Source organism: Triturus cristatus, chromosome 3_1 (genome assembly GCF_964204655.1).
Source record: "Triturus cristatus chromosome 3_1, aTriCri1.1, whole genome shotgun sequence".
Lineage (NCBI taxonomy): Eukaryota > Metazoa > Chordata > Amphibia > Caudata > Salamandridae > Triturus > Triturus cristatus.
The window spans coordinates 666968457-666983101 of record NC_140583.1 but is presented as its reverse complement, the minus strand read 5'-3'; the positions used below and the strand labels follow the sequence as shown (position 1 = coordinate 666983101).

General features: G+C 45.4%; 1 protein-coding gene across 3 annotated transcripts in view; it reads right to left on the bottom strand.

Moving 5' to 3' along the window:
- The window catches only part of CFAP161 (cilia and flagella associated protein 161), a 197201-nt gene that overhangs the window by 162073 nt on the left and 20483 nt on the right, over positions 1-14645 (bottom strand). The window contains exon 1 of one of the 3 annotated variants that reach the window (XM_085646377.1): positions 4829-5540. The exons of the other annotated variants lie outside the window; for them this stretch is intronic. The gene's annotated coding sequence lies outside the window, so the exon portion shown is untranslated. Of the gene's footprint in view, positions 1-4828; positions 5541-14645 lie in introns of those variants that run through there. 3 annotated transcript variants of the gene reach the window in all.

Here is a 14645-nt window from a genome sequence, read left to right as displayed (position 1 = left end):
GCTCCCAATTCAGAGTGACATACAAAGTTTGAGCAACTGGAAGGGAGTGCTAAAAGATTTTTATAAAAGGCATTTTCCACCACCTGTAGTGATTCAACATTTGCGTGTCCCCATATTTCAGATCCGTACATTGCAATGTTTCTACATTTTGCATAGTGTATGGTAAAAATTTCTTTTGGTTGAATTTTCACCAATTTCCTTGCAAAATTAAGAAGGGCAATGAAATTGCAATCTTCTCGAGTAAATAGCACTTTTCCAATTCCCTTCATAGTCAAATAAAATTCTCAAGTAGGAGAAGGTCGAGGTTAAAGGTAAAATAACTTTTCCTATAAAAATGTTGCGACACTTGGTTGAATTACGGCCCACTGTCATAACAAATGTCTTACTTATATTAATTAGTAACCCCAAATTTTCCATAAAAATTACTAAACTGTCACGAAGATGCTGCAAAGCCAGAGGGGTGCATGCCATAAGTATCGCGTCATCCGCCTAAAGCAGAACGGGTATTGGCCGGTGCTTAAATTGTGGCAGATCCACACACATACTGGCAAGTGTGTTACCCAGATCATTGATATACAAATTGAATTTAAAAGGGGGCGAGGAACTTACGTACCCTTGGCAAACCCGTTTTCAATTCTGAAGGGGTGTGTACACTCGCCCTTTATACCAACGCGTACCCATGCGTAGCTGTTTGAGTACAAGTGTCTTAAAAAGTTGATAATGGTGCAGTCAATACCCATCGAGCTCATTACAGACCACAGCTTTTCGTGGATTACACAATCAAAACTTGATGATAAATCAACAAAAACCATATACAGGTTGCCACTTTTGATATACGCATATTTACCCATTAATAGATTTAAATTAATGGCTTGCTCCATGGTGCCAATTCCCCGACGGAATCCACATTGTAAATCAGAGATCTTAATATAGCAATCCGCCCAATTTTGTAGACTGGCGAGCAGAATACAGCCAACCACCGTAAACAGCGAATCTAGTAAGGAGATTGGTCTATAATGCACTGGGCAGTTGCAATCAGCTTTTTAAAAAACTAGGTACAATCTGAGACTCTGTCCATGACAAGGGAAACCCCACATTTGGATATGATCTAAAAACATGGGTAAGAAGGTGGGCCCAAAGGTCGATATTAGCTTTAAACAGGTCAATCTGGACCCCATCTGGTCATGGAGCTTTGTTTCCCTTACTTGAACTAATAGCAAGGGAGACCTCTTCCACTGTGAAGTTTAGAGCAGACCAGTCAGGAGTGAGAGTGAATGTCAGGGGATCTACCGTAGGAGCTGGAGCCGGATCAGAACAATCTGTAGTGGCCAAGTATAAGTTGGGAAAATGTGCTATCCAATCCTCTTCAGTCACTGCAACCTCTATTTTTGGTTTATCATCTTCACTGAAAAAAGGGGAATTGATAACACGCCAAAATTCAGTGGTGTCGTTACTACAGCTAGTCTCATACAGTTTCTCCCAGGTCTCCTCTTTTAGGGATATTTTACGATTTTTTAGAGTAAGCCTGTTTTCCCATCTCCAATGCTGAACCATTTCCTTATTCCTAGGATTGTTTTTCAGAGCTCCTATGAGTTGTTCATGGGTCTCGCTGCATGCCTGATCGAACCTGCCTTTTCTCTTTGCGGATCCTGTTTTCTGCTTAGATGTTATCCTAACTTTAATACCTGTGGTAATTTGGCCAAAAGACACCCTGATAGCAGAGGCATCCTCCGAGTTATCCAGACAAACATCAAAAGCGCTCATTTGCTGCTGGATTAATTGCTTCAAGAAGCCAGTCAGGTCAATCATGGACCACCGTAACGCATATTCATTCGTTCAAGAGAGCTCTAGGTTCTTCACAGCTAGAGTGTGGTAACAAGCCCTATTGTTTTTTACTAACCCAGGTTTTAATGCTAAGCTCTGAGGGTAGTGGTCACTCATTGCACAGTAGTGTAATGTAAAATTAGTAACTAGCGCCAAATAACGATTTGGGAAAAACAGAAAATCTATGACACTATTACCCATAGTGCCATCAAAGGTACAAGATACCTCAGTGGAGCTGTTGCCAAATTCATTACTAAAGCCTAGATCATATTTAAAAATAAGCTTGTTAAGCTTCTTACCATAGTCTGAATGTAAAAAATGAGTGGCCCCTTAATTTAGTGGTGAGGCCACAAATACTTTTGGAAGTCAGTTTACAGAGTTGAATATTGAAATCCCCCACCCAAATTAGGATTTTGTCACCATTCTTCTTCGAAAGAATGGATTCCAGGTCAGTATCAAGTAAAGCTAGTGTGTCCACAATATCTACACCATAAGCATTGTTGTAAAAATTAGCTAGGATCAGTTTAGAAGATACAAAAAAATAAATACAAATAATTTGATAAAAAGTGCTAGGTGTCTTAAGGTTTACGATAGCGGAGGGTAGTTTATTTGACACATAAATACAGAGACCACCCTTGTTCCTACCATATCTTGATGAAATAGCCGGAGAATTAAAAGTTTTAAAACCATTGAGGTGACATGGATTAACAACCCAAGTTTCTTGTACGCAAACAATAGTAAAGTTAGCTGTGAATTTGAGCCAATCAGGAGATTTGAGCTTACTACGCAGCCCCTCTACACTCCAAGATAGAGCTGTGATGTTAGTTAGATCTGAGCATGTAGAGTCTACAATTATCTCCTTACTTGGTGGGGATGGTTCCGTGATCATTAGAACTTTAAAGCCCATCTCAGGCTGTATAATATTAACAGAAGTCAGATTTGTAAGACCAGGATTTTTGCAGTATGGGGCCTACCAGTGCTTTTTCCTTTAGTCAATCTACCTCAGTAAGGCTGGAGAGAGTGTCAAACCTACTGGAGGTTGCAATGGAGTACAGGGGATAATTTACGTAGTTCAAATTTGTAAGTGGTTGTTGCAGTGTGCGTTGGATTGGGGGGAATTGTTGCGTAAAAACATGTGGCCGACAGAACTATTGCCTGGGTAGCTTATAAAAGAAACCAAGCCGTAGGACTGTGATTTGCTTTGAGGGCACCGAATTTACCTGACCTAATACTTCAGTGACCAGTCCTGGGGATTTGAAAGAGAGTACCACACAATCGCCTTGAAACACTTTGGTACCCCTTCCGACCCACCCAACCAGTCTGGCGATCTTGAAATCTGCAAAGAATGTTCCCCCCAACACCACTTTAAGAATTTATCCAATTGAGAGATTTATTTCTCTATGTGTACTATGATTCATGATGTGGAGACTCAATGGGCAGAACGTTTGCCAAGATGACCACATATGGGGTAACATCAGGAGGGAGGTCTATGCGATCCCTGACAGGCGGGGATGTATAGGAGCTGTGCTACCTGCATAGGTATTACATTTGACGGTTAAATCAATCAATCAACCAAGGAATTGTAAGCGCGCTACTCACCCGTGAGGGTCTGAAGGCGCTGAGGGGGGGGGGGAGGTTCCGCAGATCTGTTTAGCCGAAGAGCCAGATCTTGAGGGTCTTCCTGAAGGTGTCCAGGGAGGGGGCGCGTCTGATGTCTGCCGGTAGCTCGTTCCAGGTCTTGGCTGCAATGTGAGAGAAGGATCTTCCGCCTGTTCTGGCTCTGTGGATGCGTGGGGTTTCGGCCAGTGCGAGGTTGGAAGATCGGAGGTTTCTTTTGTACGTGGAAGTTGATTCTGTCGCTGTGGTATTTGGGTCCGTTGTTGTGTAGGCATTTGTAGGCGTGAGTGCTGCGTGAGTGCGCCTGCTGCACGTGTCCGCTGCACGACCGCGCAGTGGCCGCCATTACGTAGGGGAGGTGGGAGGGAGGAGAGGCTTGGAGGCGGGAGCGGGGGAATTCCAGGGAGGAATTCCTAGGGGGAATTCCAGGGGGGAGGGTCCGCAGGGGCAGCAGCGGTGAAAGGAACAGGCAGGGTTGGAGATGTCCCCCTATTATGAGCCCTTACCGCATCCACAGTGGATTGTGTCTGGATCATTGTAGTTGACACTTCGTGCAGGGATTGGAGGGGCACCTCACCAATCACCATAACATGATGCTGTACAGGGGGGGTTATAAGCTTTCTAGAAGCAGCACCATCGGTACTACAGTAGCCCTACCCTCCCATTCCTAATGTACATATTCTCTGAACCCAGGCTTTCTGCACATAATAACACAGCACATTCAACAGCTTTAAGTCGATCTGTAAGAACACACCCGGAAGATTTAATAAGATCTACCAGTGCTTGCACAGAAGTCGTTAGTGAGGAGCAGTCCATGGGGTCGGATGGAACAGCAGGCAATAGTTTGCTCAAATCTCTCTGAAGCTAGGGCCCGGTTTTGATCCAGATACCCTTTTTGTTACCATTTATTTCCCATCATAAGGTGTCGTGCTGGTCTTAGCAGGGTGGATTTCGGAAATTTTGGGCTGTTTAGATGGGGGGATAGGATTCGAGGTGCCTTGCGAAACGAGATTAAGATTTTGGTCAGACCTATTCTTGTTCGCATATCTAGGTATGTGGGCTGTAGTTCAGGTAATTGGTCCGAGGTTGAAGAAGACATACATAAATTTGGGGGTTCAGTGCCCCTCTCAGAACACCTTGTTAGAGTTTCCTCCACACTTAAAAAATTTCCTTCTCAATGGCCCCCATTGCTCCTATTATAAAATTAATGATGGACTCCCGCGATTTTGGAGGAGATTACCGCTATTTTGGAGGCGATTTCTCTAAGCCAGTGATCAGTTGTTTCGTTTTCCCCATGACCACGTAAGAAAGTACTCCAAATAAAATCTAAACTAAGCGCACTAATGATTAAAGTAACAACGAGGTATAACCTCAAAGTTTACAGTACCATAGCAGGTGGAATCGTCGCAGGCCCAGAAGATGTATGAATAAAAGTCGTTGCTAGAACACACATCACAGTGGGGAGACTCAGCCCTGCCTCCTCCTGCCTCTGACGGGCGCAGACAGGCCCGCCCTTGGCCAGCGCTGTGGGAGTCACTGGCCCCTCTTAAGCGTCTCCGGGCGTGTGCGGGAGTTCAAGGGCCGCAGTGGCGGCTACTGCTGCAAAGAAGACTGGGGTTTGGAGTCCCCTTGCTGGCTGCTGTTGTCTTGCGCTGCGGGAATCACTGGCCCCTCTCAAGGGCCTCCGGGCGCGTGCAGGAGGTCAAGGGTCGCGGTGGCGGCTCCTGCCACAAAGAAGTTTGGGGTCCCCCTACTGGCTCCTGTTGACCCGCGCTGCAGGAGTCACTGGCCCCTCTTAAGCGCCTCTGGGCGCGTGCGAGAGGTCAAGGGTCACGGTGACGGCTCCTGTCTCAAAGAAGACTGCAGTTTGGAGTACCCCTGCGGGCTGCTGTTGTCGGAAGGTTTGCAGAACTGCAGGAAATCAAGCATTGTTCTGACAGTCCTGGAACATTGACGAAGTCCCCGGGCTCCCCCAACGCTGCACATCCTATACAGTTGGAGCTGAGTGCGCTCAGCACCCAGCAGGGGCTCTAGCACGCCCTGCCTTCAGCAGTTCTTGCTGGCACACGCCCTCTAGTGGCCCGATGTGGGAGAAGAGCATGCGCGGCAGACGGAACAAAGGTCAAGTATGAGCTCTGGCTAATGAAATGATGGGTAAAGTTTGAGGCAAGTGACACTCCCTTTATTAGGTGCAATAAGAAACTGGAAAGGTTGTTTTCTTCAAGAGGCAGTAAAGGACAGAGTCAGACCTTATCTTCAGCAGGTCTGCCTCATAGCTGCTGCAGCAGGTGAAGGGATGGAGGCTCATGGCACTGCACAGCACAGCACATCACATCAATACGCCGGGCTGGGCTGCCCATGCACTGGGGCTTTAAACACCCCCTTCCTTCAATTGAAGGTAGCCCTCGAACACTCTCAGATCTTCAGTCTTTATACTGCAGAGTATTAGGCAGTATTAGGGACCTAATATTGCAAAAAGGGTTTGTTTGGAAAGAAATACATCCCAAACGCTTTGGTACTTTTTAAATCCAGAGTTTGTGTTTCTACAGACCAAAGACTCTTAAAAAAATACTGCCTACCAATATGGATGACATGCAATTCCTACACCTTGTAATCCTCTTTGTTTTATGTAAAATTTTCTATAGACTGATTTACACACATTTCATTCATTGCCTCTATATAATGTGTGTGTGAGGTAAAGTGCTCTGACACCCTACAATGGTATGAGTAGTGCTATAAAACAAATGAAAGGCATGTGAGAGAGGAGACTTCTAGGTATGGGAGGGCAGATCAATAGTAGGCACCCTCAAGAGGCATCCCTAGCAACCCAACACTCACCTTGATTTTTTAAAGACCTGCTTGTTAGCGACACCAGCTCTGTGCTTTCTGCAAAGGCAAAGAAAGGGAAACTGGACAGAAAGACAATGCAAGAAACAGGCACTGAGATATCGGTACCAGATCTTCCGGTCCCTGCAAATTACACACCCCGGACGATTTGGTAAAGTTTCGTGTTGATAATCATACAGTGCAGCAGACACATGACTTCCTGTTAGGAATCTTTTAACTTTTCCTCAAGCATCTGAGTCATCCGAGCAGAACCTGTAGTGGCATTTAATGTGCATTGCCAGAACGAGCTGGAGGGTGAGGCGGGCAGTGCTTTACAATAACAGCGGGACTTATGCTGCCGATGGAACTATGACAATGCCCCCTGGGTGGAAAACTTGAATGTTGTACTTACCGCGGAGCTCGATCAACATGGCCGATGCCCAGTGGAGCTGTTTAGGCAGCTATAGAGGAGTCTGGCTCTGGTTCACCCCATCGGCCGTCACCTACCCAGCCAGACACTGTTTTTCCTCGTCTCCCCGTTGCGTTTTTCCTTCCCTACGTTGTGTTTTTTCTTTTCCTCCCCTGCCTCTTCCCTCCGTGATCCTGTGGCTGCCTCCCCTTTCCAGCCCCGCATGGAGCCGTTGAGTCAGCTACCTTTATGATTTTGTGATTGATCTTTGTATATCCCGCCATTTTTTGATAATCATTTCGGCTCCCGTGGGTCCTCCATCTTGGCGGTTTTGACTGATCCTCATTGCTGCTGAACTACTCCTTGTTCACCTGACTGACCTTTTCCCTCTAGGTTGCCCCCCCCACTTAGGTCTCCCACACCCCTATCATCGTATACTTTCACCGTTACACGGATGTTTTTTTGGATCATTAGTCACCAGCTGGTTAGTCTATCTCTCACTTTGACTTCTGAAGTACTTTCTCCCTTGCCAGGCTGCCTGACACTATCTGCTTTCCTTACCCCTTTTTAGGTCTCGCCTGACCCAGCGCATGCGCTGGTCTGGCGAGACTTATTGAGAGGGCTCCAAAAAGTGCTACCAGGCCAGCCTAGAGCTACAGTGCATGTGCACGGGCGCGCGCGCCACGCTTTACCGCGATTACTTTCACTTTCACGGCCGTTTTGATGTGTGATCGTGATGGCGATCACTTTCACTTTCGCGGCCGCACGGCCGCTTTGCATAGCCAATAGGTCTCGCTTTTGGGACCTTATAAGTATTTAGTTATGCAACTGTTGCATGGCTAAACACTTATAAGGTCCCAAAGGCGAGACCTATTGGCTATGCCTATGCTTGTTACCTTCCCCCTCTACCTTCCATTCTCCATCAGTCGTGTGTCCTGGCTATGCTACGTGCTAATAACTCATGTTTTTGTGTAATCACTGTTTTTTCTCCATTGTTTATACTTGGCTCCTGTAACTGATGCAATTATCTAACCTGTAACTCGCTGATTCCTCATGTAAAGCGCTCTGATACTTCCGGGTCTAGCCAGTGCTAAATAAAACTATGCAAATAAATCCCTAGAATGATGTGTGGCCCATCGGGTTTCAAGTTTAAAACTGAAGATATAGTTTGTGGCCCTGAAGCAAAGTGTACAGAGCGGACGGGTGAAGGTAACCTGGGTTGAGTTTACATTTGGCTCAGGTTACCTTCAAGAGGTAGAGGCATGGGACTACTAGTTACTCATCTAATTCCCAGTCTAGAGGTGAGCAGAGTGAGGCTGTCTCACTTAAATAAAGTGACAGCAGCATCATTCCTTGTACCTGGTGTGTAAAATACAAAGTGTAATGGAGGCTCATATGCTTAACAAAAGGCCCCAAAAAAACTATGGAAGAAGCATTGCTTCCTTTAAGTGGTGCTGCAACCCAGAGCATCCTCGAAGGTGCAGGGCATTATGGGCATGCAGTTGGCATGTGCCCTTCTCTTACCCTCAGTAAGATTAGAGAGCTGGCATGGAGTCTGCCTGCTGAAGCATGATAATTCCCAAGTACCACCAGTAGAGGATGGAGGTTGTATCAACTCTTTATTTGTGGTGACTCATGGCTAGTCATTTATTGCATGGATTATCATTAAGATCTGAGAAATACTCATGTAACCCTTCAGTCAAACTAGTCCAGAGGCAGATGATATCATCAATATACCTCCCCCAAAAGACTATATTTTCAGTATAGGGGGAAGCACCTCTGCCCCAGGCATGCACCCTGTCATACCAGCCCATTAAAAGGTGGCCATAACAGGGAGTAAACTGGGAACCCATGGCTGTACCCTGGAGTTGGTGCTACCAGTGACCATCATGAATAAAGTGATTCCTGGACAGTATGATATTGATCATGTCTAGTATTATTTGATTGCGTTCATAATGATCAGTCCTATCCCTGTCCTGGAAGCACAGGACTTGGTGGGGTTCCCATGAAAACATGGCCACACCCGGGCTTAACATTTTTTTATGTCTCAATGTAATTGGTTTACATATGGTTATTGTTATGTTCATGTTTGTCATTGTATATATGTACTATTGGTGTGAAACTGTTTTTTTTCTTACTTATTGTGTTATGTATGTTTAATTGTTTGTGGAGTTTTTTCTTATATATGTCTAATTATTTACAGCCCTGATGAAGTTCAAATGTTTTTGAATGGAATGTTGTGGCTGGAAGTTCTTTCGATGGATTTTCTGCAATACATGAAGAGTAAAAAAAAAGGAGAACGTGTTTTACAAAACCAAAGATTTGTGAACTTATATATTTCTGGATGCACTATTCCACTATTTTCAAAATAGTGCACTTGTATTGAGACAGACAGGATACCAGTCACATATGTGACCAAATATACATCAGACAAACTGTAAATCAGGCCCTTATTATACAGGATTTTGGGCTAGAAATAATCAAAGTTGGCGGTTATTACGCACATGTATGTATCATATTCATATTGCTATACTGACAATCCTAAATCCTGTATCAAAATTCTCAGTGGCTCAATGCAAGCATTGCACAATGTTAGGGCCAATACACAGCTGTATGTAATTCCCGAAGTTAATACATTTTGGTCAAATGAATGCCAAATGACTGACAAAAGGAGGCCAGTTCATGTATCAATTAACAGGGTCCTGCACTCCACCATAAAACGCATGTGCGCAGCGTTAACAGCGCAACCTCCAAAACTATTTGGACTAAGCAGCAAGTTACCTGAGCCTTGGCCGGGGGACAGCTGCAGTCCATGCAGGTAACAGCGGTGGGGCCGTGTTGGGGGGGGGGATTTCGAGGAACCATGCAGAGGGAAAATTAATTGTTTATTTAATTTTCCCTCTGCATCGTCCCTTGAAATCCCCCCTCACGTGGCCCCATCGCACCACCGCTGTTACCTGCACGGACCGCGGTTGCCGGGGAAACTACCACAAGAGGAATCATTTCTACAAGTGACCTCCCCTTACAGTGCCACAGGTGCAGTATGCTTTAAAGTCAACTAAAAAGCATCCACAGAAAAATCTTGTTTTTGTTAATTAAAACCTCCCTTTGTTGAAAGGCACAGCAAGTCCTCGTTCTTATAAGACCCTCATAACACTGTGGGTCGGAACACATCAACAGTGCCTTAAGAGGGTCCAGGCACCACCTGATGAGCCCAATGGGGCATAACCACCAGGCAGGAAAAGTCTATTTGTGCTTCGGAAGTCAGTTTTTTCCTAATAGCCTTTCCCCAGGAAAGACTCATGGGCATTGGAACATGTGAGCTGTGTTAAATAATTGAATTCCAAATTTCACTTTGGTGGACCTGTGATTAACAATAGGATACAATGCTGAAAAAAACAGAATCAGTGCACACATGCGAAAGCTCCTACATGTCACACTGAAAACTCAGGACTTGCACATTAGTCGTGGTCATCTCTTTATGTGTTTGAACCAATTTGATGATTAATTTGTACTATGAAACGGTATATTATATGCACCCCTTTGAGAACTTTTCTTGAAATTACCCATGGAAAAACAATCTGCAGGTATGAAATTGATGACTCTTTTTTCTTTAAACATTAGATTCATGTGGGTGCCCTGATCAATTTTTGTTCATCAGAATAACCAGGGTGAGACTTTATTGCTTTTCTTAATTTCAAGGGGTCCACCCTCCACTAGTCCGACATGAACCTAACCCTTCCCATTAGCGTAGCGTTATTTGGGGTAAGAGCAGACCCCACTGTTGTCTCAAATGTATTAGGTGAACAGTAATAGTATGTCACTAGACTTTGCACTAAAATTCTGTCTCTAATTATAAAAAAATATTTCCATTATCTTTCCCCTCTTTATGAGAATGAGCTTATGGCATCCTAGAGTACGGTTATGGATTGGGTTAAACACCAATTCTCTATTACTGCACCATTGTTAGTAGTAGGCGCTGTATCATGGGTGTGGGATAGCTGATATCACACCTACTCTGTACTGGTTAGTCGATGGCTTAAGTGATCTGGAGTACAAACAGGGATGATGGTCCATGTGTTAGATTTATACAGTGAGGCTAAGGAATACACCATTTGTTTCATCGTAGAGATGAGAGACCGAGGAGCATATCTAGCAGGCATGTCCCATCTTCAATATTCAGGTGTGTGCATCAATTCTTTATTGGAGATAGTGAATTTCTGAAGACTTATACATAAGTGAGAAGTTTGGGAGACTGCCTGGTTCTTGCTTTGGTTGGAACCCTGGTGAGTCTGTGGGTGCGGCATCTTTGTTGGTGTTCTATTCCGCTGGGGAGGTTCTTGTGTTGGCAATTGCTGGTTGGTCTCCAAACTATCTAGATAAAGCTGTAACACTTTGTGCTGAATACACTACTACACTATTTACTGTAACAATACCGGCATGAGGGAGGGCACTAGGACCCTGAACACCCTTGTTATTGTAGTGGACACCAGACACTGGTTCCGGTCAGCGGAGGCAAGGCAGGATATAAAGACGTCATAGGGAGGGAACAGTACATTACAAGACAGGGAGGCGGAAGGGCCGGATGCATGAGCATGGGTCTGCAAGGCATGTACCAATTGTTTCCAACGCAAGAATAAAGAATCCTCTTTTCCCAACCTGCCTGTCTCAGTGTGTGTCTCTGCTGCTGTGGGAGACATAGATGTGACAACTGGCGATGAGGCGGGATCAGAAAGCATGACATCAGCATCTTGTAGTACAGGGCCCGCGACACAACGAGTCCATCTACAGGTGAGTGCAACCTCAGGGAGGCCTCCCACGCCAAAGTTTCACCACTGCCAAGCGCACCAAGGCGTGTATCTTCAAGGAAGCTCAGAGCGTGCCCCAGAAGCCCTCACGGCAGCTCAGAAGCGAGTGCGACTGCATAGAGCATAAAGAGTGCCCAGAAAGCATTGCAGGCACAAAAAAACACAAGATCTTCCGAGAACTTGGTGCCATAATTTAGTCAGTGCCGATCTCCCGATGTAAGTCAATGGGAGCGGCCATTTTGAAACAAGTCAATCCTGAAGGATCATAGACTTGAATGGGAGTGGCCATTTTGAAGTCAGGCAAATAATTGTTAACCCCTTCCCTGCGGGGGAAATTCCCCCGCGGTGCGGGGACGCGGCGCCGTTGTGCTCATGACTCACAGTGGAGCTGTGCTCATGACGAGCTGAGCTCGTCACGATCCCGCCCACTCATTAATTCTCCCGCACATGCGGGGAATCAATCGCGCGTGGGCGGGCAACGGCAGTTATGTTGAGCTGAGCTCATCATGAGCACTGAACGGGTTAAAGACAAATACAACAGAAAAAGGAGGAAGAGCTGGTGAAGCGGGGAAAAGCAAGAAAGAAGTGGCTGTGACACAGGTCAGCTGCGCGTCCCTCATGATGACGGAAGAAGGCATCCCCTGCACAGTTTTTTATGCCCCCTCCCCCCGCCGTTCGATCTCTCAGACTCCCAAATGAAAGGCGCAATGTGGGAAAATGTATCAGCCGATTTGGGCGCTACCTGCAAGCAACCTACAAAGGTCACTCAGACGAAGAGGCCAAAGACCTATTCCTCAATTTAGTCGGCTATGACGTAAAAGATCTGCTCGTAACTTTCCCGCACAAGTCCATCACCTAATAAAATGCCTCACAGACAGTTTTGATCCACAGCGCAATGTTGACTATGAACAGTATACATTCAACACAGCATGCCAGATGAATCACTAGACAACTTCACAACGAGATTGTGAAAACTTGTAACGTACTACGAATTTGACAAATTCAACAACAAGGAGGCAATACGACTGCACATCACTGAAGGGTGCTACTCCAGTGGATTTGCACAAAAATAATGAAGGAAACATACATGCTAAAGACAATACTGGCCGTGGCACAGATGGACGCCAGAGCCACATCACATGCCATCAATATGGAGAGTGGCAGAACAAGAACAATGGAGTAAGTCCACCGCGTGGCGAGAAGCAGTACCAACAATGCCAAAAGGACACCACCACTGCATAAGAATGAGAGAACGTGCTATCATTGTGGACTGGCATACCCACACAGTGGCGCCACCCCAGCCATGAGACAGAAGTGCCGAAAATGGAACAGGGAAAATCATTTTGTGAGTGTGTGTAGGGGCAGAAACATGTGGCCAGGAAGAGGTCGATCTGACAGACTGAAGGCCAAGTCGAAACATCATGCAAGGCACATGGAAACAGGCAATCGCAGTCTCTCAGCAGACTCCGACACCACCTCACTAGGGCAAAAAAATGAATGCCTATACCTCATGTCGGCAGGCACAGTTTCAGAAAGACATCAGAACAGATACATTTAGTAGATGAACAAGGCATCAAGAAAATGTGGATCTGTTTTTTTAATACATATTTCTTTCCTTGTATCACTGCAGAAGTGTAGGGAGTTGCCTGGCTCCCCCCCCCCCCCCCCGCTTTTATTTAGTACTTGATTTTACCTTTATCACGCTTTAGATGTCTCTGTTATTTTTGGTCGCTTTTCTATAATAGTAGCGCTATGCATGGGAGGAAGCTCTCCTGACGCGTGCTGGGTTGTTAGGTCCCTTTTAGTGTTTGCTTTGCCTGCTCTCCGGATTGGCTGGCGAGCTCCCACGCCTCTCCCAAAGCGGCCTACTTTACAATGGCCAATGCGCGGACGTGCCAGACCTGACCTCTGGTAGGAGATAACCTTTGGTTGTAGGGTGACCAACCGTCCGTAAATTTCACGGACAGTCCGTCATTTCACTGCAAAGTCCGTTGTCCGTCATAATTCTTTTTACGGACGCCGTTTGTCCGTAATTCTGGGGTTTGCAGAAAACTGCAATGCCCCCTTTGAGAAGCCTCGGGAGTTTTACAGCGCTCACTGTTGGGGGCCAGCTTGCGTTTCTTTGAAGTGAAGAGGCTTCAACAGCCCCTCCCAGACCTTTCAGAGTGTCAATTAGCCCCATTGTCATTCTGCCTGTGGCGATTCTCTCATACAGAATGACAATGGGCCATGCTGAAGTTACAGCATGTGGTGTGTCTGTGTTGCAATCTGCGTTTAAAAACCTCAGTTACAACTATGGTGGAATCCATAAGCTTTCAGAGCCACGCATATTAGAAGCGTTCTTGCTAACATACTTAATAGTAAAATTCTGTCCACTGTTCAGAAGGATGAATAAATAACAAACTGAGGGCCATATTATCAAGATCAGCGTTAAAATGATCGCCGCTTTAGCGGCAGGAAACTGCCGCTAAAGCGGCGATAATGGGCTTGATAATATGCCCTTGTGAATTCCCATAGAAGCCCATGTTTTGGTGTCAACATGGCCTTCTATGGGAATTCACAAGGGCATATTATCAAGCCCATTATCGCCGCTTTAGCTGCAGTTTCCTGCCGCTAAAGCGGCGATAATTTTAACGCTGATCTTGATAATATGGCCCTAAATTCAACTTAAGTGCAGCTGAATCACGAGCCATGCTTTGGGGTTCCCAGTTCCCTGCATTTTAAAATAGATGTCAGGGTTAATGGCAAAGACTTCTAAGTTTCAGTGGCAGCCTGTAATTATTATGCCACCATAAAAATGTCAATGTAACTCTGGTGATTAATGTATTTCATTGAGAGATATCTGAGCTTTGACTGATCCCAGTTTTAAAGTACAGTAGTGGAAAAATGTGCCTCTTGCAAGGCACAATGTGTAACATGCAGTTCAAAAAAATTGTTTTTATGTAGATAGTTCAAAGGGGTTCATTTGGATAATAATAAATATGTATTAGTAAGAACAACCCCCAACCACTATGTTATGTTTTAAACCCTGAGTTTGTATTTCTCCAGAGCAAGCATTCTTAACACATAATTGGGGCAACTGGAATTATGCACTGTTGCGGCCGCTGTTTTTTTCTCATAATTATTGATTTGTCGCGTTTACCATATAACCCATTATCTGT